At 44.8% G+C, this 20,844-nt stretch overlaps 1 protein-coding gene across 3 annotated transcripts in view; it reads right to left on the bottom strand.

Moving 5' to 3' along the window:
• The window catches only part of LOC138511257 (mitochondrial amidoxime reducing component 2-like), an 84,021-nt gene that overhangs the window by 20,726 nt on the left and 42,451 nt on the right, over positions 1 to 20,844 (bottom strand). The window contains exon 1 of one of the 3 annotated variants that reach the window (XM_069626809.1): positions 4,586 to 4,607. The exons of the other annotated variants lie outside the window; for them this stretch is intronic. The gene's annotated coding sequence lies outside the window, so the exon portion shown is untranslated. Of the gene's footprint in view, positions 1 to 4,585; positions 4,608 to 20,844 lie in introns of those variants that run through there. 3 annotated transcript variants of the gene reach the window in all.

Raw genomic sequence — 20,844 nt, 5'->3', positions numbered from 1 at the left:
TTGCAGAACCAACTGCATAAAGGGGGTGGGTGGGAAAATACTTACCCGACTTCAGGAGGGCTAAGTAGCACAGAACAAAAAACTACAATAACCTCAGAGCTGCTAATTAACAGGCCCATAAGAATACATTCCTACATCTGGTCTGCCCCACTTACCTGTGCTTGTGCGAGAAGCAAAAAACAAAATGGTAGCCGTTGCATGCGTCATGCAAAACACAAGTGCAGTCTTTTCAGTGTGTGGCCCTCACATCACAGGAGAAAGAATGAGATATTACACTCACCTAGGAATTCCTTGACATAAGCTATCTTTGGCTGCAATAAATTCTCATCACCTAGGATGGCTAAAGACCACCTTGATGCTGAACGCTGCGTTTAATGCATGAAATAAACATTCTTGGTTACTGTATGGGAATTTTTCTGACATGGACGGTTTTGTTCAGTGGTGCTAGCAACTACAACGCCTATGAAAAACCTACACATTTTTATTTATACAATCTAGGAATTCAAGATTACTACTGTGCAGGTACGTTTGCCTGTATGAGGTCAAGGCATGGGCCTTCGCTCTGTGCCTAGAAGTCAAGCTCACCCATTAGGCCCATTTACCCAGAGATATACCTGGGGTTGATTGTGGTCCTGTGCAGAGGAGGTATGACCTAGCAATTCAGAAAGGACGAATCAATTTTTTGAGTGGGGATGTGAGGGGGACTTGTTGGAATTTGGCAGATCCCGACTTCTGCAATGGCGAAGATGAGCCAAGAAATGATGGCTTAGTTAAAGAAGCATTGCTTCAAGCATTTCCATGCCTTACTTTTATTTTGTTTTCCTGTGTGAGAAACACACCACAACATTGTGTAGATTAATTAAGACCTAATTATCAATGTCCTCTTGATACAACATTGAGTAGATGAATGAAGACCTCATTATCAATGTCCTCTTGATATAACATGGAGATCAATGAAGACCTCATTATCAATGTCCTCTTGATACAACATTTAGTAGATTAATGAAGACCTCATTATCAATGTCCTCTTGCTACAACATGGAGTAGATTAATGAAGACCTCCGTGTTGTTTGGATACACTAAAAGGTAAAAGAAATGAGCCCCACATACCTTTAATACGCCATTGGCCCTAGCTAGAGTGTGCGATTAACATTTCAATATGGCCTCTATCTGCTGATCTAATATTCAATGTGATATGACCCCGATTATTGACCTCTGGTGAAGTATAGTCTTGGTCAATACGGACATTGGGGCAGGTTTTCCCCCAAATTTGGAAAACTGCAAACATTTTCTCCATGGATCCCGAATCCGAGGAAACAAAAAGCCCATGCCCGACCGGCCACAAAACATTACACCTGCTGTTGTGTTCAGTTGTCCCCAGCGCTCAGAGATAAACTTCCGAACTCCAGAGAACTTTACTCTGGTTTGCCCTTGTTTTGTATTGAAGCACAGGAAAAGCAGTGAATGGGTGACTGGGAGCGTTCATTGTCCCTTATGGAGGTGTGAATTGCTAGGTTATCAGAAATAGGAGGAGTGCATCGAGCGATACTGTGTGTGAAATAATGACTACAAGAAGGTGATCTTAACATGCATTTTCTTTCAGTCTTACTTAAAACTCTGGTTAGATGTTTGTAGGCTCTCGTTTATTTGAATGGTTGTTAATTGTAGTCTTCTATGCAGGAGAAGAAAAGAAAACTACAGGGATATTCTTTTTACTCAACGTACCTGTAACTATTTGTATATGGTCATGTTTACTATGTGATTTCTGCACCTTTCCAGTCAGGTCTTAAAAATGGCATTAGCTCTTTTTTGTATACGCCTATGACTTTTCTACCATTACTATAGCCCTCATTTCGTTGCCATACGTCCACACCCGAGCACTGCTTGCCAGGTGGAATCCCAAAGTAGTATTTTTCCATTTCAAGCTCTGGACCTGGTGAGAAATGCTAATCCATCCTAGCCGTATGGATTAGCATTTGGCTGTGATGTAACAAGTAACTAAGCAGATGCAGTGAACATGTAATTATTCTAGGACTATATGCTACAATGTCACATTATTCTAGGACCATGGTACAATGTCTCTGATGAATCTATGGTAGTAGTAAAAACAATCCCTTATGGATTCAGCTCTGGCAGGGAAAAGAAGTATAATATTTTATGTCCAGCATGTAAAGAGCACACTCTCCTTTTAAAAAGGTATCTTCGTGCTATAGAAGGGAATTGTGAACAACAACAACTGCCACACCACATTATGTAGGAGAGAACACAGGGTGCAACGATTCACTGCTGTCAATGTTACAGCTCCATCAATGTATCCACGCTCTATTATTAGTCTTAAGCCAATGTCACACATGCATCCCTTTCCATAGCAGAGAGAGCACTGATGACTAACCCGAGCCCGTGATGCAGGTCTCTGCCCAATGAATCTCTGGCAGTGGCTTGTTTTGCCTCACATGTTTTTTAGGTCAGTAAGCAAACTAGAACTGGATACGTTATGTTATGTTACATATATTTGTAAAGCGCACGGTCGCCCAGAGGCATCATGGCGCTGGTAAGGAAGCTGCAAGCTCAGGGAACACAATAAGGGCAGATCGTTAGACCAGGGTGGTCTTCAGAGCTTTCCTGAAAGCCAGATGGTTAGCTGAGGATTTAAGTGATAACGGCAGAGTGTTCCAAAGCTTGGCTGCGGTAATAGAAAAGGCTCTACCGCCATGTCTTTCCCGATTGAACCTGGGAACCTTAAGTAGATTGGTTGTAGAGGAGCGAAGGTTACGATCCGGGATATATCGAGAAAATTTAGCTTGGAGGAATTCCGCTCCTAAGCCATGAATTGCCCGGTGGACGATACATAGTGACTTAAACTTAACTCGCTGTACCACCGGGAGCCAGTGGAGACGGTGAAGTACCGGTGAGATATGGGCGCCATAGGGGGAACCAGTAGCCAGTCTGGCTGCCAGATTTTGCATACGTTGGAGGCGTTGTAGCAGACCCGTCGGCTGGGATAAGTACAAGGAGTTACAATAGTCCAGCCGTGAGACACTGCAAGGCTATTACTGAGTGTTGCTACACATTAATTTGAGGCACACTGTATATATGAATCCATCGTTCTTAGAATGTAGCTATTATACATTTGTTACAAGCAAAACATCAAAGAACACAACAAATCTTTAGTTGATAATTCTGGTATTTATGTATTCATTTTACTTTAAATATGACGTACAGCGCCCCGTCTAAGCGGCCCATGACTGCAAGTAATTATAGAGAAAATGGATGCCATCAAGTACTACATTTTGCTGTTTTTGTGAAACTTTTCTGAATAGCACACAGAATTGGAGTCATGACAGCTGGACAGGAGAACTCATGGTATCCCGCAAAATGAGCCTCCCCATTTATCCGAATCTTTTAAATGCAAGTCCTACAAATAAGCAGCATACCGGCCACTTTTACTCACTAAAAACGTGCAAATACTCCCCAGAAATATAGGCAGTAAATAGATTAGGACACACAAAAGGAATTAGGAAACAACGTGCCCATAGGAGCTGGTCCTCTGCTTCCACCCACTTCGCTGTACTGATATGTACACATCAGTGGTACCAGCGGTGCAGTGCCACAGGAAGAAGCTTTAATGCTCCCGCTGCCTGATCTCAAGAGCAACCTCAAGGTAAACGTGCATCTTTCAATGTGCAGCAATTATCAGGAGGCAAAGGGACGTGGGATAGGACACGAGTTTGTTTTAGAGCTTAGACATATTTTACTTGCCTACAAGAGGACCCATTACTTTTTAATTAAAAAAAATATATAGGGAGATGAACGCACCCACTTCATAAATCTTAGCTGGATCCCTGTATGCAAGTCACTCCTAGTGACTGCTCGGGATCCCTGCACGCAAGTCACTCCTAGTGACTGCTCTGGATCCCTGGATGCAAACACTCCTAGTGACTGCTGTGGATCCCTGCATGCAAGTCACTCCTAGTGACTGCTCTGGATCCCTGCATGCAAGTCACTCCTAGTGACTGCTCTGGATCCCTGCATGCAAGTCACTCATAGTGACTGCTCTGGATCCCTGGATGCAAACACTCATAGTGACTGCTCTGGATCCCTGCATGCAAGTCACTCATAGTGACTGCTCTGGATCCCTGGATGCAAGTCACTCCTAGTGACTGCTCTGGATCCCTGAATTCAAGTCACTCCTAGTGACTGCTCGGGATCTCTGGCTTCAAGTCACTCATAGTGACTGCCAAATAAGGAATGCATGTGTTCCCAACGGAGAGCATGCACTCAGTTCAGTGGCCGATATGTCGTGTATGCAGTGGACCCCCAGCCATTTACCATTCAGCTTTATGGAAAGGGTCCATCAAGAGTTTGAAGAGGAAATGGTGCCATCAGAAGCGGTCAAATATCCCATACCTACTGTCAATCAAGTCTGTGGATAATGTTTTAAAATTTCTTTTGACACAGCCATGAGTTCCTTGAATGGTCCTGTGACACTGCATCTTCTCGATCAGAGGATGCGCCTCTGGAGGAGGAACTCGTAGAGGTCCAACCTTGGAATTCAGAAGGTTAATCTCTGGCTCTGCAGGCTCACCTCTGACTGCAGCAAGGCCTGGCCACGCACTTCCACAGGCAATGCTTAGCTGGGGGAGGACTCGGTAGAGTAACCCAACACTGGGGAAACTCTGGGGAGTGATCGGTTGCGTCCCTCTGGCGAGCAATCCACAGCTCTGGCATGTGAAGTTTGCCTAGGACCAGACTGCTTTGAAACATTTAGAAGCGGTCTTCTTGCCGATTAGGTATTGGTTAAATCCATGGGCGGTGAGTGAAGGGGCAAAGTGTAAGCGGTAGCAGCGATGACCGTGCGTGATCACACAGGGTCCAGGGTTCACCTTGCAATGACTGCCAGTGGGTGGGGCGCAATGGCACAAACTCCCACTGAACCTCACTGCCCAGGAGTTCAGGGTTCGACGATAAAACAATATGTGGCACCAGAGAACGAATAATTGTGACTCCTGAGCAACCAGCCGGATGCACAGATTAGAAACATGATTTGCTCAGAACATCTGTGAGTTTAAAATAGGGAAGAACGCAGACATGATAGAGGGAAAGCGAAAGAATAGACTGAGATGCAGGTCGGTTTCTTCTGTTAACACATTTCATCACGCAAACAATTATGTAGAGCGAGCCCGAAGGTATACAGTCCTGCTCTGCTGCCCGATTGCAAGTAACTGCTCACACCAAACCACATTAAAAAGATACGGGATTAAGTGGCAAGCAACATGACCAGGCGAACAAATGGGTCCAATTTGAAGCTACTGCATAATGGTTAGCAGTAAAAAAATAATAAATAAATAAACCACCAACATTCTTCAAAAAGCAAGAGCTTAAAAGTATTTGAAAACTGAATTCTTGAATATATATGGCGTATTGTGTAATGATGCATTTTATTAGCATGGTAGAGAGAGTCTGAATCAGTACAATCAATCAGGAATCTGCCCTTCTGGGCAATAATTGCCGGTATGGCCCTGGCTACTATAGGTGGCTACAGTGCAGCTCGGAAAGCAGCTGCTCAGCACGAGGAGAGGCACTACACCCCACCGGTGGCTCTGATTAGAGGACCGCCTGGAGCACCAGAGGTGAAGGAGCCAGGAGGTGGGCTCCATCTGACACAACATAGAGCACCATGGCCCAGCTGTCACCAGACCGCGCCAGACGGGGGTCCTAGACCCGCTGACTTTGCCAGACAAAAGTGCTCATGCAGTGGACCGGTCAAGCGAGGACAAACCCGCAACCACAGGTGGGCACAATGTGGGACAGTGCCTTAGTGGAGGAGGGGTCTTCTTCCTCCGAACGCAGGCAACAGGCAAAAAGGGTTCTGGTGCACGAGCCAAGGACAGCTGGGAGCCAGCAAGAACAAGCCAATTCCACAGCGGTCTGGTCTCAGAGTTCAAAATGGCGGGTTCTCCGGCGTCCTTGGGACCGAGTTGGCTACTATGGAAGGAGCGGTTGGAGATGTTGTTCAATGCCGCAGACTTTGAAGATGAGAAGAAGAAATCGATGATGATCTTCTATGTGGGGAGTGAGGTGCATAAGTTAGCGAAGACGCTCACAAGAGGTACTAGCTGATACCATGACATGGGGGTGAGGGAGGGAAGAGCGTGCACTCACAATTACTTCATATCCATGGTCAATGGATTTCGTATGTGCTAAAGGGACGCAACGACCCAATGAGTCGGCCAATGGTTTTGACACGTGGCTGAGACATAGTTTATTTATTGTGGATTTGTAAGGCGCTTATATATCATGTAAATTGTGTTTCAAAGCGCCCACAGGGCAACAGAGAGGGAACATGGGAACGAAAGGCAAATATACTAACAATGAAGATAAAGAAAGAGGTGTACCTACTAGACCTCGTGAGCATTCAGAACGTGCAAGTGCAGAGAGGGAGAAGGGACGAGGCAAGTGCTAGGTGTTACACTGAAGAATGCTAGGAGGTAAGTTGCAAGCAGTTAAGTGCCTGGCAGAGATCACTTGGTGAGAGTGGTCAACTGCCAATAATAAGTGCAGGCCTGTGAGACAGCACAAGCCAGTGGGCGCCCAAAGGCAAGTGCTGGGAGTGGGCAGAGATTTGTGGCGATTGGATGAAGGGGGCAGGAACCAGAAGGATACATGAGGGCCCTGGTCACTAATCGCCGCGACTGTGGTGTTTAGCAAGGGAGGGAGAGGGGGAAGGAGGAGGTAAAAAGGAAAGTCTTGAGGAGCTTCTGGAATTTGAGGAGAACCGGCTCAAGACAGAGGAAGTGGGAGGTATTGATGAAGAAATCATCAAGTGCATGGGGCAAGGGAGCCAATATTGTCCTTAATAGTTCTGGAAGAACAGGGGGAGACTTGTTTGGAGGAGACCTCTAGTGACCTTGTCAGATGTGATAGAAGGAAGAAAGAAAGGAAGAGGGAGGATGGGAGGCCATAGGTGGCAGGGGGAATGGGTGGACGGGAGGGGGCGAAGGAAGAGTGCTCAGGATGTCCTGAGTTTTTGTAGTGAAGTGAGTGGCCAATGAATTGCAGAGGGTCCGAGAGGGACGAGGCAAGGTGGAGACTGCTGAAGGGTTGGCTAATTCCTTGCAGATTTTAAAGAGTGCTGTTGGAAGCACCAGAGATGCGCACCTGGATGTGGGCCCTTTTCTTGGAACGGATGGAAAAGTCAGTATTGTCTTTGGAGAAGGCGACAAGCCAGATTATAAGAGGGTGAGCCTGATGTCTGCCACTTCTGTTCCGCAGCTCTGCACTTGCGTTTCAAGGCTGCAAGTTCAGAGTCGTACCAGGTGTTATGCTTGGTGGCGTGTTTCAAGTAGATCCTCATGACTGGGCAAAGAATGTTGAGAGTGTTAGTGATGGCAAGATAGAGGTTGCTGAGGGCGGAGTCCAGAGGTAGAGTCTGCAGTGGTGGGGATGAAGGTTGATGTGAAGGCAGCAGCTGACACTCGTTTCATCGGGCGAAGGTCCGTGAACATGGTTGGCAGAGTTGGGGGAGGTGTGGCCGGGTGTCAGCGAGGACCCAGGTGAGAGATGAGGAGGGAGTGGTCTGACCAAGAGAGTGGGGTGGTGAGTGGGGCGGAGAGCAAAAGATCAGTGTGGATCGAGGCTTCCAGAGTGTGTCCAGCTGAGTGGGTGGGACCATAGGGAAGAATGGAGAGGGAGAGCGAACGTGTGCATTCTCAGGTGAAGAGGGTGAGCCAAAAGGAAAAATCATCCAGAAATGTTGGTCTAACTAGCTCAGGAAACAACTTCTGAAGCAACCAGGCATATGCTTATTTGCATACTGGAACCAGGCAGTACTCCAGTGTATGCGAACACATACATGTATAAATTTGAAAAAGAAAATGTATTGGATCATCCACTATGGTCATTTAAGATCTTGATCTGGAAACGATACATAGATGATATCTTCGGTATCTGGTGCGGAACACGAGATGCATTGGATCTCTTTTTGGAACATCTGAATTCAGTGAATAATACAATCAAATTCACAATGGAAGTAGGAGAACCATCATTACATTTTTTAGATGTGAGCTTGCAGATTAAGGAGGGCCGCATCGAAACCACGGTGTATCATAAACCAACAGACGTGAACAATCTTCTACATTTTAGCAGTTTCCATCCGAAACCTATGCTAAAAAGCCTCCCATTTAGCCAAATGTTAAGATTAAAGAGGATCATCTCAGACCGAGCAGGCCTCGACTCTGAATGTTCACTCTTGGTTGAACGATTTGAATCCAGGGGTTATCCAGATACAGTCACAGGAGAAGCCCGTAATAGATCCGCTACCTTCACGAAGGAACAACTCCGCATTCCGAAAGTCAAGGATAAGTCCACACCACTACTTTATATCTCTAAGTATTCACACCAGAGTTTCCAAATCAGTAAAACTCTGCGTAAAAACTGGACCATTCTACACAACGACCCTGCTCTTTTGAAATTATTTCCCAAAGCACCGATGATGGCCTTTAAATGTGGGCACAATCTCAAAGACAAATTAGTGAGAGCGGAAAGACCTCCTAAGGACAAACAACTTGTATTGAGCACTAGAAGGAAGGGCACCTTTCCCTGCCTGAATTGTACGAACTGCAACAATGTCATAAAATGTGAAACGATATCTCACCCACAAACTGGGAAGAAACTGAAAATCAGAGACTTCGCTACCTGTCTTTCCGCAGGAGTCATTTACGCACTAAAATGTCCCTGCGGTAAATTATACATAGGTCAAACAACAAGACTCGTTAAAGAAAGATGGTCTGAACACAAATCTACCATCAGGTGTAAGAACCTCAGATCCCCAGTGGCAAGGCATTTTATTGAACACCAGCATACGATTGCACAAATGAAATTTCAAGTTGTAGAAATTGTGAAACGACCACACAGGGGTGGTAATTATCAATCCCTACTGTCACAGCGAGAGAAATACTGGATTCACACACTAGATACTCTTCAACCTAAGGGTTTGAACGAGGAATTCTCTCTGAGCTGCTTTTTATAGATAACTGTTAAACCATAATCACAGGTCACACCGTCAACCACTGTTTGTAAGAGATTGTAACCCATTCCTTGTTTTCAACTATGTCTTTCACCATGTTTCTTCCTCTAACCATGGTGACCCTGCTAGGCATTCATGGGAGGTGTGATTTCCTCTGTATGATCTGTATATATGACCTGTATATATCTTCTTAACTGCTTGTATCTGCTCATGAATGACCAACTGAGGTCACCATCTATCGGCTCGTACCATGTATTAGTCACATGGTACACTACAATCTGTTTATTTCTGTTTTCAATCTCCTTGTTATTGACCAAACCTGATTGACTGTATAATGAGAAACCTCTGGGCCCTGTATGATTTGCTCTGTATCACTAAGAGTAACCACATGTGCTATTTGCACTTGCTATCATGATTACAATGAATGTTGTTGTCTTTACAAATTTCTGTTTCATTAGGACTAAAGCAATATGATGCGAAGCGGTGGTGAACATCACAATTTCTATGGTTCACCATGGATACTATTCACTCTATATTTCTTTATATTTTCCTATATCTGTCTAGTTCTTATGTGTGTGTCTATATTCTTCACCTTTTCAAGATGGCCGCCCATTTCCTTACTGATCGGCTTCTGTGCCCTTTTCTATGTCGATACACCGATTCGTTTTCCTTCTTGGCGGCTTGACTCCAGCGCAGTACGTTTCCAAGGTAACGACGCGCTGAGTCACTGTCTGCCGGATCCAGTTAGCATACACCTTTTTCCTTGAACTGAACAGGTAAGCGACCGCAATCCGCGACTCTCTGCCTGAGTGGTAGACCCATGGCACATTGCTGACTATAATATTAGACATATATGTGTCTCTATTTAGGTGCTAGCAGTACGTGGTTTCCAACAGACGCCCTGCATCTGATCTTTGCTACCTCCCGATATTCGTTGTCCATGCGGATGCCTCAGTTGCCTAGAATATTTTTTATTTTTTTAAAATTTGTATATGGCTTCAAAGAAACCTTTACAAAATTCGTATACAAAAGTTAAAAACATACAATTTACAGACACGTCAATTCATTGTTTTCCATACATAATGAGCCTACAGATTGACTTAGCCGCGAAGGCATGACAGATCAATAATCTCTTTAAAAACAAACTGTTAGCAATTAATACAAAGTTACAATAGTTTACATTCTACTTTTAAAAAACGTACTACCGCCATTTGTAAAGGTATTTTGTTGGCAAAGAGCATACGCTTCCATAATAGCTCCAAATCTACTTTTGAAGCGACGGGGACAAAGCGCTTAAAATAAAGCTGCCTTATCTGACTCAGCGCAGGACACTCAATTAAGAGATGTTTTAATGTCTCTCTATAACCACTGATTTTACAATGACTACACAGAACTATTGCCTCAGATGGTTTAGTTCTAACCGCAACAATTTCTCCTGTGAGGAGAACATTCAAACGGAATCTCATAAAAAATATTCTCCAACTTTTCTGTGGAAAAGAATGTAGGTACGGTTCCGGAAGACACATGCATTTGTAAAAAGATACCATATGCCCATATAGTTAGTAATGACACAGTTTCTCCATTGTGCCGTCCCAGTCTGCGTTTCTTAGTAATAGTTTGACTGTGTCCGGGTGATTTATAAGTGAGCTCACTGGAGCCCCTACTCTGTCCAGAAGATGTTTACAAATTTCCACCAATTTTCCCATAAAGACAGATTTAGATGTACCGTTAATAAACTTGGTTCCCATATCATTGTATAAAGTCTCTCCGTTCTTACTTACGATATTCCGAAAAAGCAACAAGCATTTCCATTCAATGGTACTTTTTAGTGATTGTAGCCCTAGTTCATATCTTATTGCTACAAGCGGCACACTCTTTGGAAGATACCATACCATTTTCCGCATAGAATTGATTCCAATTTGTCTGAATCAATTTTGCCATGGATAAATGGGAATTCAATACCGTAAGTAATTTTAGGGATGACTTTAAGGGTGTAGTATTTCACTAGTGGTAGGCAAGAAAATGTAAACAACATACTTTTATTTTCATCTTATAATGGCTAAGTGTTAATGCTCTTTCCGGAATATCACTCACGTACAGACCCAAGTAGATTATATTATGTTTGACTTCTAATTTCGTTTTGTTTATAAACCAGTTTTTATTATGTAGTTTTTCATTCCGAGTGAAACATAAAACATTTGATTTAAGAGCATTCACCGCTAAGCCATTTTTGGACATATAAATGAAGAATGCTTCCAGTATGCGTTGAAACCCTACCGGGGTCCTGTCAAATAGAAGGTAATCATCCGCATAGGAGCACCAGCTTAGTTTGTTACCTTCCACAGAGGGCTGTATAAACGCTGCTTCCTGCAAAAATGGGCCGATATCCGAAGTGTACAAGTTATATAAGGTTGGAGCAAAAATGCATCCCTACCTTAGGCCATTAAAGGTGTTAATTGTTACTGAAAGAAGGCCATCGTTGTTTAGTCTGATCTGAACACTCGAGCCATCATGTAGGTGAACATGGCCAGGATCTCTACCGGCATACCCAATCTTTACAGTTTGCCCCAAAGATGTCCTCGATTCACTAGATCAAACGCCAGAGACAGATCCATACTGGCGATATATACTGGCGATATATACTGGCGGAGCATTCTTTTTCCAGCCTATCTCTTGTAGGAGATTTATGAGAAGACCCCCTGCCAATGTACCACATTTTTTTCTGAAACCAAATTGCTGTGAGCACAAAATAGATTTATCAGATATCCATTCATCTATTTGGTGCAATTTTTTTTGAGTCCGAGTCTAGAAGCGCAATAGGCCTATAGTTGGAAGGTATAAGTCTATCGCCCTTTTTGTATATTGGCACAATGAATGACATTTTCCACGTTAGTGTGATAGATTTAGTGCGCCCGATATCTTTAAATAAAATTTCCAGTACTGTTGCCCAAGTGTCAGGATCCCCTTTCATTAGCTGATTGGATATACCATTAGGTCCTGCGGCCCTCGACCGGCTAGAGGCTATAATTTGCTCCTTTATTCTCAAGAAGGAGAAATCACATTTCCATACAGCTGTTTTTAAATGTTTTAAGGATTCTGTCTTGAATGAGCCTAATTCACCCTTTGCATATAAATTGGATATATGTTTCACCCAGACATGTTCATTAATAGGATTTAGGGAGCCTTGCATGTTCATAGGAGGATTTTTGTTGAACAATCGCCAAAATTGGCGTGCCGAGTTATGGTTTAAGGCAGCTAGCATATTTTCGTTATCAGTTTGATATAATTTACATTTATAGCCTCTTATCCAATTTGTATATTGTTGTTTTAAATGTCTCCCACCATCCTGTAACACAGAATCGGAAATTTGCAAGGATTTTAATTTTCTTAAATGTCTGCGTAGGAGAATCTTGGCCTGCATGACTATTGTGTTGTGTTTATGTATGTGTGGTTTAGTTACAATTCTTGACCTTGGTTTTTTCACAGATATGTCAATCAGATTATTAAAGAAGTTCCCCACATTTGCATGCGACAAACTTACACATTTCTCTGTATAACTAGTCTTGGAAAAAACATTTCTTAAGGATGTATTACACGCTTCAATATTTCCCTCATGCCAAATTATCCTGTTCCCCCTTTGATTGGGAAAAACATCAATTTGCATTTTTTCATGGGCCTCACTTTCTCTATCAACCATCAAGTCCAGTTCCAGCATACCGTGGTCACTCATCAAAGTCATACTTATTTCAAAGTGTATTACAAGGTTAAGGAGCGTTTCTGAGGCATAAATATAATCAATCGCGGAGACCTTATCCCCCGCTGACCAGGTTGTGTATTTTGCCTCAGTTCTAAGTTGTTGATGTACTGATCTGAGGCCCCATGACTTAAAGAACCAATTCCAGATTCTCGCATCAGATGTCTTATCCGATTTGCATATCTTAACCATACACTCTGAACAAATACCTTAGCTGGCACTATGTGGGCATCTTTAGTATCTGACATCAAACGTAACATATTCGTGTTTAAATCACCCATTAACATCACTTGGACTCCCGGGAAGCGTACTGCGCAGTCCACCAGTGTTGACTCTATATTTAAGAGAAGCGTATATAAATCACATCCCTGAGTCCAGTATATGTTCCATAAAAGAATATGCGACAATAGGGGGGAATCACAGATTTCCAATAGAGTTCCCTAAGCATGCGGGAACTCTCTATATGTCTCTTTGATCAAAATCCCACATTTGAGCCTTATTGCTGTAATAATACCTCCTGACGGGCGCCCAATAGGGCCTTTAGTAGCCAATAAGTGTACACATTCAAATCCGTCCATTTGTTCTCTATTCATCATCCATGATTCTTGAATACATATTATGTGTTTTGATTTTAGTTTACAACATAGTTCATTCGAAGATGATAAATAGGAATGCCCTCTCGAATTCCAATGGCAGGGTTTCCTCCAAACCACATCCCTCAGGTCCGTTTCCATATAATGTTTGGGCGCTCTCGGATCTCCTCCTCCCTCGTAGGTGGTCGAATGAACAGCCCGTTCTCGTGCAGCACCCACGGGACATGAAGGAGCCTCCCCTTGTAGTGGCTGCCGTAACTGGGGGGAATCGAACAAGGCTAACGGCCCTCGCTTGAGGGGAATATTCGTCCCCTCTTGCTGTTCCTGCCAAGGCATCGTCAACTTGTACCTCGGTCGACACCTCTCGACCTTCCCAATTTTGCTTTTGTATGTCCCGTTTCTCCTGTATTTTACCCACTATTGCTTTGTCCGATGAGGGTACCCACGGTAGGGACTCACACTTAGGTTTGGTCCTAAGTGCTTTCTCCACCGTTCTCCACCGCTCTACTCACCATTAATGCAAGCTCATTTTGCATTATGTCCGCAGGAGCCCCTAGCTTTTCCTGAGGGATTGCTGGGGCAGGTTTCCTGGGGCAGTCAATCGGTACCTTATCTATTTTGTTACCTGTAACTTTCGTGGTGACTTCCCGGGTGGGTTTCAGGTGGAGACCCTGGTCCTTTTCCTCAGTCAACCTCGCAGCCCCACCTTCGATTGGGGGGTGATTTTGAGCCCCCTGCTCGAGGTCTTTGCTGGGTTTCGGCGTTAGTGGACCCTCCAGCCCTAGGCCGGCTTTTTCCGGAGGTTCCCCTGCTCCTATCCGTCCCATATCAGCCTTTCCCTGATATTCAGTTTCCCCTAACTGGGCATCTACCCATATTGGTTGATTTTCTTTGGGCTTAGCAAAAAGGCCATACATTTCTCTCGTGGGTCGGAGGGAAGGAGGATTTACCCCCTTCTCCTCCCTCGAGGGGTTACTCATCTGTTTTGTGGGGGCTGCACTTTCCTTATCAGTCAGTGTCTTTTTACGAGCCAGTTCTTTAGATAAGGAGTTGGTGGGACAAAAATATGCTGAGTTCTGGCCTTCACTCCCATCCAGATTTGAGGTCAATGCCTGTCCCACTTCTTCCCTAATAAAATTTCTCCAAGTGTGTTTTGCAAAATTTTGGCTATTCACATGTGTAAGGGAGCTTTTTTTAAAATTATTTTTCCTATTTTTTGGAGGGTTTTTCTTTTTTTGTTCCAAGTTACCTTTCTTGCCATCCAACAGTGTTGGTATCTGCTGGCGGAGGGCAATGTCCACAGCCTTACACTCTGGTGCCGCTGGAATGGCTGAGTCTGACTCATTCTCCCCCTCTGCCACACTGTCGTCTGTTTTCTTTTCTAGGGGATTCGCCTGAACCAGCCCCAATGATTATCAGACGCGTTATCGTTCTTATAGGAAGAGATTCCATCAAATCCGCGCTGATTTTTGCCTGGGCTATCTGGCGCTCAGTCAAAATTCTCAGCTCTGTAAAGCCCCGAGAATATATTTTTAATTCTTGAAGAATTTGGGTCAAAATCTCGGTTGTAGCCATATTTTGTTCAGGAAGTCCCCCCATTGTGGATGTTTGTCGAGAGGGGAGTTCGTGTAAGTGTTGAGACATATTGCAATCTGGTGGGGTGTCCAGAAAGGAAGAAATAGGTATAATACTTCAATTTTTTCTCACAATATTCTCAAACAGGGATGAACTAGATGCTATATCCTGCTTGTTTGAGATATTTCCTCCTAAGGATAGCATAGAGGAATGTGCCATGGCTGCTCCCTCCAAGATCAGAGAGTCACTAGGCTCCGGAGGGGAAGGCGGCAAAGGCATATTCATTGCCATACGCATCGTGTTCTTTACTGGAGTAAAGATCAAAGGAGCAGAGAGAATATCATCATACATCCTTACCCCCAGACCTTGTGCAGTCCTAATACGTAGACCATTTGCGGAAGGATCACTGGTTGAAGAACGACTATACACATATTCAAAAGTATTGCGGCGCCTCGACATTTCCAAAACTTTTTGAACAGGGTTATTTAACAATCCAGACTCTACTCTACACAGTGGGGGCAAGTTCAGGAAGGACTAATGCCTGCCTCCAATGCTGTTCCAGTAATCACCTTGGATGTTCTAACTCTACCCTTCAATGCAATTTACGTCCTCCCCGCCTCCACTATCTACCACAATGTCAGCGTGTCATTCGCAGCCCACCACCCAAAGACCCAACAGGCGTAACAAGCATACACTTATAACAAGCACTTCGGAGGTGCGTTCTGGGAAGGCCTGAAGCCCACAGTCTCCTATAGAGGGACGAGCCAAGGATGTAAAAATAGCTTACACTGACACTCCAATGATAATTACAACGGGGCACTTACCGCTCTTAATAATGCGGGAAGCACAAATATGGGCAGGAAGTAGACTAAGTTGTGTTCTCAAAACACCAGGAAAGCGTAAACTACCATACATAAGCTGGTGGAGAGAACCTTGCAGCCGCCTCCAAGCTCCACGCGAGCCGCGAACAGCCAACAGTACTTGCAGGTACTTGGCTGGTGCGCGAGGAGGCATGCTTTTATTAAACTTCCTAAGCGTCACGCAGCTCAGGGGGAGGGGCCTCCTGTGAAGAGGAAACCTGCGGACGGGGAGAACACAACAAAGCAGGGGATTAGACACTCCTCCAGGACAAATTTTAAATAAAAAAAAAAGTAACAGAGGAGTGAAAGGGGAGGAGTTCCCTTCCTTGGGAACAGTACAGATTTAGGAAAAAGTCACCTCCTTCCCACGCGCTGGGGTCAGGCAAGCTGTGTCACATAAAAGGACGTCCTCCAGCCTTCAAGAAATTCGAGCCGTACAGACGGCGAATAGAGCAGAGGAAAACGATGAGGCTCAGAGCCTAGGCAGCGCTGTATCAGGAGTCCAAAGGGCAGGGCAGTCCATTCCACAGCCAACAGTACTTGCAGGTATTTCGCCATGCAACCTGAGTGAGTGTATATATTTATCCGTGCCCAGCTTGAATTCAGAATCTTTAATCTTATTGAGCACATATAATTCATTTGATTTACTACATCCACACATAGGCTGCTTTTTGCCATTCTTAAATTCGCTCCCTATGCACTATTCTACCGTGTTCAACAATTGTTTACGTCGTATTATATCCCCCTCCCCACAGGTGGACCTTACTCAACTCACCTCTTTTGGAATGGGTTCGTTTATAAGCACAAGGTGGATATCTTGAATATATTAGTTCACTTTTTTTACTACACCGGGACTTTATTTTTCTATTTTTCTGCTCTTCACCATCGCCCCAGCATCTTGCAATATGTATTGTTTGTTAGTATTCCACTGGCATTGAAATTAATTTTTTCTTCTGTTTCCTTGAATTGTTGAAAATAGTCCAATTAGGCCCTTTTGAAGAAGAGGGACTCCTCGAAACCCGTCGGCCACCCTATAATTGGACAGCATTCCTTCTGCATCATCTATTGCTTCTTCGCAGTTTTTAATATGCTAAATGTTACCAATTATTCCTTGCAACTGAATGTGCCTCTAGGCAAATGTTGTCTTTTTGCCAAATAAACTGTTATGCTTTCAATTGACAAACTACTGTTATGTTTATATGTTTGAATGTCCTTTGTGGCATCAGTAATTAGTGTGCAGGGGACAGGAGGGCCCCACTTTTGGGTCCACTTTCCTTTCGTTTCCCCCCCCCCCACCAGGCAGTACTCTACCAGATGCACCTATGGATGTCAATGGGGGGCCAGGGTTGGACCATGTGGCCATGGAGAGAAGGGGGGGGGGGGGAATTCTGCCCAGGTACCTATGCTGAGAATAGAAACAGTTGCCGGCCAAGCTGCAGGACTATATGCTGGACTCTCCGGATGGATGATTAGTTCCAGGTAACGCATGGAGTGACACGAGAGTTTGGGATCCGTTACGGGTTAGCCTGCTAGGTTGTATTATTCGGGGTGGGGGCTGTTATATTGTTTGTTAAAGGTGGTAATAAAAAGGGATGTTGTGACTTGTGCCCGGGTGCAACAGCGTGCCAGCGTCACAGGCGAGTGAATAATGAGAGGAGCCTCTTTCGGCAGACGGGAGTTCCCCATCACCCAACACTGCGTGTTACTGCATTGATGGAGGCATACCTCCATATCACGGTTCTCCTCTGGGACCGTGCAACAATCCTGCTCCCTTATCTCATCCTTCTCTGACCACCTCATCTCCATGCCCCTGAAAGCAAAGTGGGACTTCGCTGCTGTGGCCACAGAGCATTAGTTGTCGACAGCCATGCTATAATGGTTCTTTCTTCACTTCCATCCTAATTCTATATAAAACTAGGTTCAACACCTAGCAGCCTGGTGCAAAAAGCTTTAAAGCACGCTACTGGGCAATATTCAAAGTTATGCGAGAAAGTCCTCCTTAAGTGCCCATACCAAACGACCATACGTGAGACTTCTGGGCACATAACTACTAGTATTGCCCACAGCAACACGCTCTGATGCTTAATTATTGCATATGCCAATGTTGAATTCTGAATAGGGGGTGTCTTTGAGCAGAGGTGATGAGTTGCAATAAGAAACCAAACCAGCATCGCATGCCAGGCATTTAGCCTTGGGACTGTTCATTTATAGGCCTTCCGTTGAGAAAGACAACCTATATTTCTTGTCTGCTCCACCTACAAATCGAAGTTAGTTGTGCCAACTGCCCATCAAAGGAAATAACAATGTCACTCTTTCCAACTATGAGAGATGACAGACACACAGACACTCTGCATTTGTATACATGGTTACATAGTGGGGTCCTTGGTTTTTGTACCAACTTTTATGAGTTTTACACTTATGTCATATAGGACACCTTCGTTCAAGAACGACTCCTAGACCAAACAGTGCAATTCTTGTACTTTATGAGGGGACAGTGCACATATCAGGGCCAACCTAAATATTAAACTCTTGGACCTTGACAAGAGAAATAACAGAACAACCTGAGGACCTTCTCCCAATTAACTATCTTGGTCTCTTTCCTGGTGCGAGTAGTTAGGCCTCTGTCGCAACTGTCCCTGACCGTATAGGTCACAAGTGAATTATAGTTACAACATTTCCAGAGGGATTCTAGAGCCCTTAAATATTCCAGTGACTCCATAAGTGCTTGTTTTTCGCCCTCCATCAGGCTCAGAAGAGAACCCTTGGTTACGGGTACCTCTCCAGCGTTTCCTACCCAACAGTGACTACTTCCACCACCTCCAGCCCAGTCATCCAGAATCCACCTGCTCTTTATATTCCACGTTCCCTAGGTGGCCTCATCTCAAGTGTCCTCAGTGAAGGACAGAGATGTTAACATTGTCGATTTGTGCATCTTACGGCATGCACAGCGCCAAGGCCTGAAACACCTGACTTTTTTTTTTTAACATCAGGGAGGCATTACATGTGTCTCCTGCAATCACATACCATTTCCACACCTTCAAGGTCCTAGTCCCATCAAGTCATCACAGAACTCCTGATCCGTGAATACTCGGAACCTCCGCCACATTCATCTCATCCCCACCCCCACTGATTGCACACAGCTTGATGCTAATCAACACTCACTTGGTTTCTCTTCACATTGCCATCATCACTGACCTCATGTCCATACAGGAGCTGGCCATCCATCACGAAACATGGCTCACTCGCATGATCTTTGATATACTCCCACTACCCAGGTGCAGCATCCAACAGGCTGACCACATGGGAAGGTTGGGGGGGGGGGGGTGAAGCAGTCATCCACAAATCTAACCGGGTCTGTAAAATGCTCAATGCGTGCCGATGGACTCCATGGAGCTACTAATTTGCCACTTCCCATCACACACCTCAAAAGGTGTGGGTCATTTCTTGGTGAGATCTTTGATCTCGCCACATCTGCATCAATCACACACTCAAACCTCTATGGTGATGTGCACATTCCTGGAACTTAAGCAACCAAATATGCCCTCGATCAGTCATTGAATTCAACATGTGCTGTACTCGACCCACATAAGGTGAAAGACATGTCACCTCGTCATGTCTGCATCTCCACTTACAAAATGCCTTAACCCAATCACACTTGTCGGGACAGACTCCCCTGCCCGCCCCTCAATCTTACTTATCGAGGAGCATTGGAGAAGTCCTGATTGCAAGTGGGATGGCTTTCCGGTAGACTGGGGCATAGCAAGAGAAGGCTTGTTCCTGGGTATCACGTGCCAATTTAGTCTCAAGCCTCATGATGGTCTGGCTCCTAAATCAATTCCCACCCGAGCCCACAGGTTTTGTAGCTAGGTATGCGAGGTAGGCCATTGTTCTGGCAGAAGTTGCATTATATGGAATGCGCACAGCTTTGAAGAGCATCCTGGCTAGGATTGATGGCCAATATAATTCTCTTAGCTTGATCTTAATTTCCTCCTACCTGATCGCTTCATACACAACCAGCCTAACCACTCGGGTGGGAACTCTGAAGGCACCACACTCACACGTGTCCCAAGAGAAATGCAAAATAAGATAATACACCCAGCCAGGGAATGAGACCAAGAGATAAGTTGCAAGGGTAACAAACTTTATATAAAATTAAGTAGGCCAGCAAAGAACTCTGCTGCCAGAGCGCGCTCTGCCAAAAATTACACTTGCAGCACATTATAAAAGACAATGTTGTCATGGATGGTGTCATCACATACAGTACAAAATCACAGTGCAGATTGGAGGGGCTTTACGGCACAGTCTACTCTATAGGGGATGTCAGGCTCCAATTGGTCGTTGCTTTCCAGCTGATCAGATGGCACGTGGGTCAGCTGGGCTCATCTCCGCGGTGTGAAGGTCCGGACAAACGTGATACATCTCGGTCTGTCTAAACTAAACAACAGGAACTGATAATACGAAAGTAATGGCACACAGAATCCTTGCATGAATAGGGGTACTGAAATAGAATGGATTAATATATTGGCATTCCGACCTCTGCATTCAGGGCTCTCTGATACCTCAGTGCCCGCACCTAGGTGCCCATCCCAGGGATGGGATCTATCGTCTACCTTGCCAGATGTCTCATGATATAGATGGACGTGTGTTGCTTTTGAGATGATTTACTGCTGCAGGGGAGTAGGGCTCTGGTGGGTGTTCTGGAATGGTCAATGCAAGGTGGTCAGATGAGTATCAGCATGAAAGAGACTGGGAGATCGGGGCTTTTGGACTTCAGCCTGGCGGTGTGGGGGTTGAGAGGGCACGGGCAGTTTAGTGGCGATGAATGGTCACTTGGGGCAGGGCCTGTCTCCGTCTCATGCTCTGCGCAGAGCACATTCTTTCGGAAATTATATTAGAGATTTGTAACATGGCATGGCTGGACCTCCGTGAGAACGGGTTTGGCGTGGAGCTGGCAGGAGGAGGCAAGGGTGTGGGCTCTCTGTGCGCGGTGTAGGGGATGGGAGAGCTGAGTTTAGCAGAAGGATAGATGATTTGTGG

Source organism: Ambystoma mexicanum, chromosome 6p, assembly GCF_040938575.1.
Source record: "Ambystoma mexicanum isolate Mex_15411 chromosome 6p, UKY_AmexF1_1, whole genome shotgun sequence".
In the NCBI taxonomy this organism is placed as follows: domain Eukaryota; kingdom Metazoa; phylum Chordata; class Amphibia; order Caudata; family Ambystomatidae; genus Ambystoma; species Ambystoma mexicanum.
This window is presented reverse-complemented; position numbering and strand designations above follow the sequence as displayed.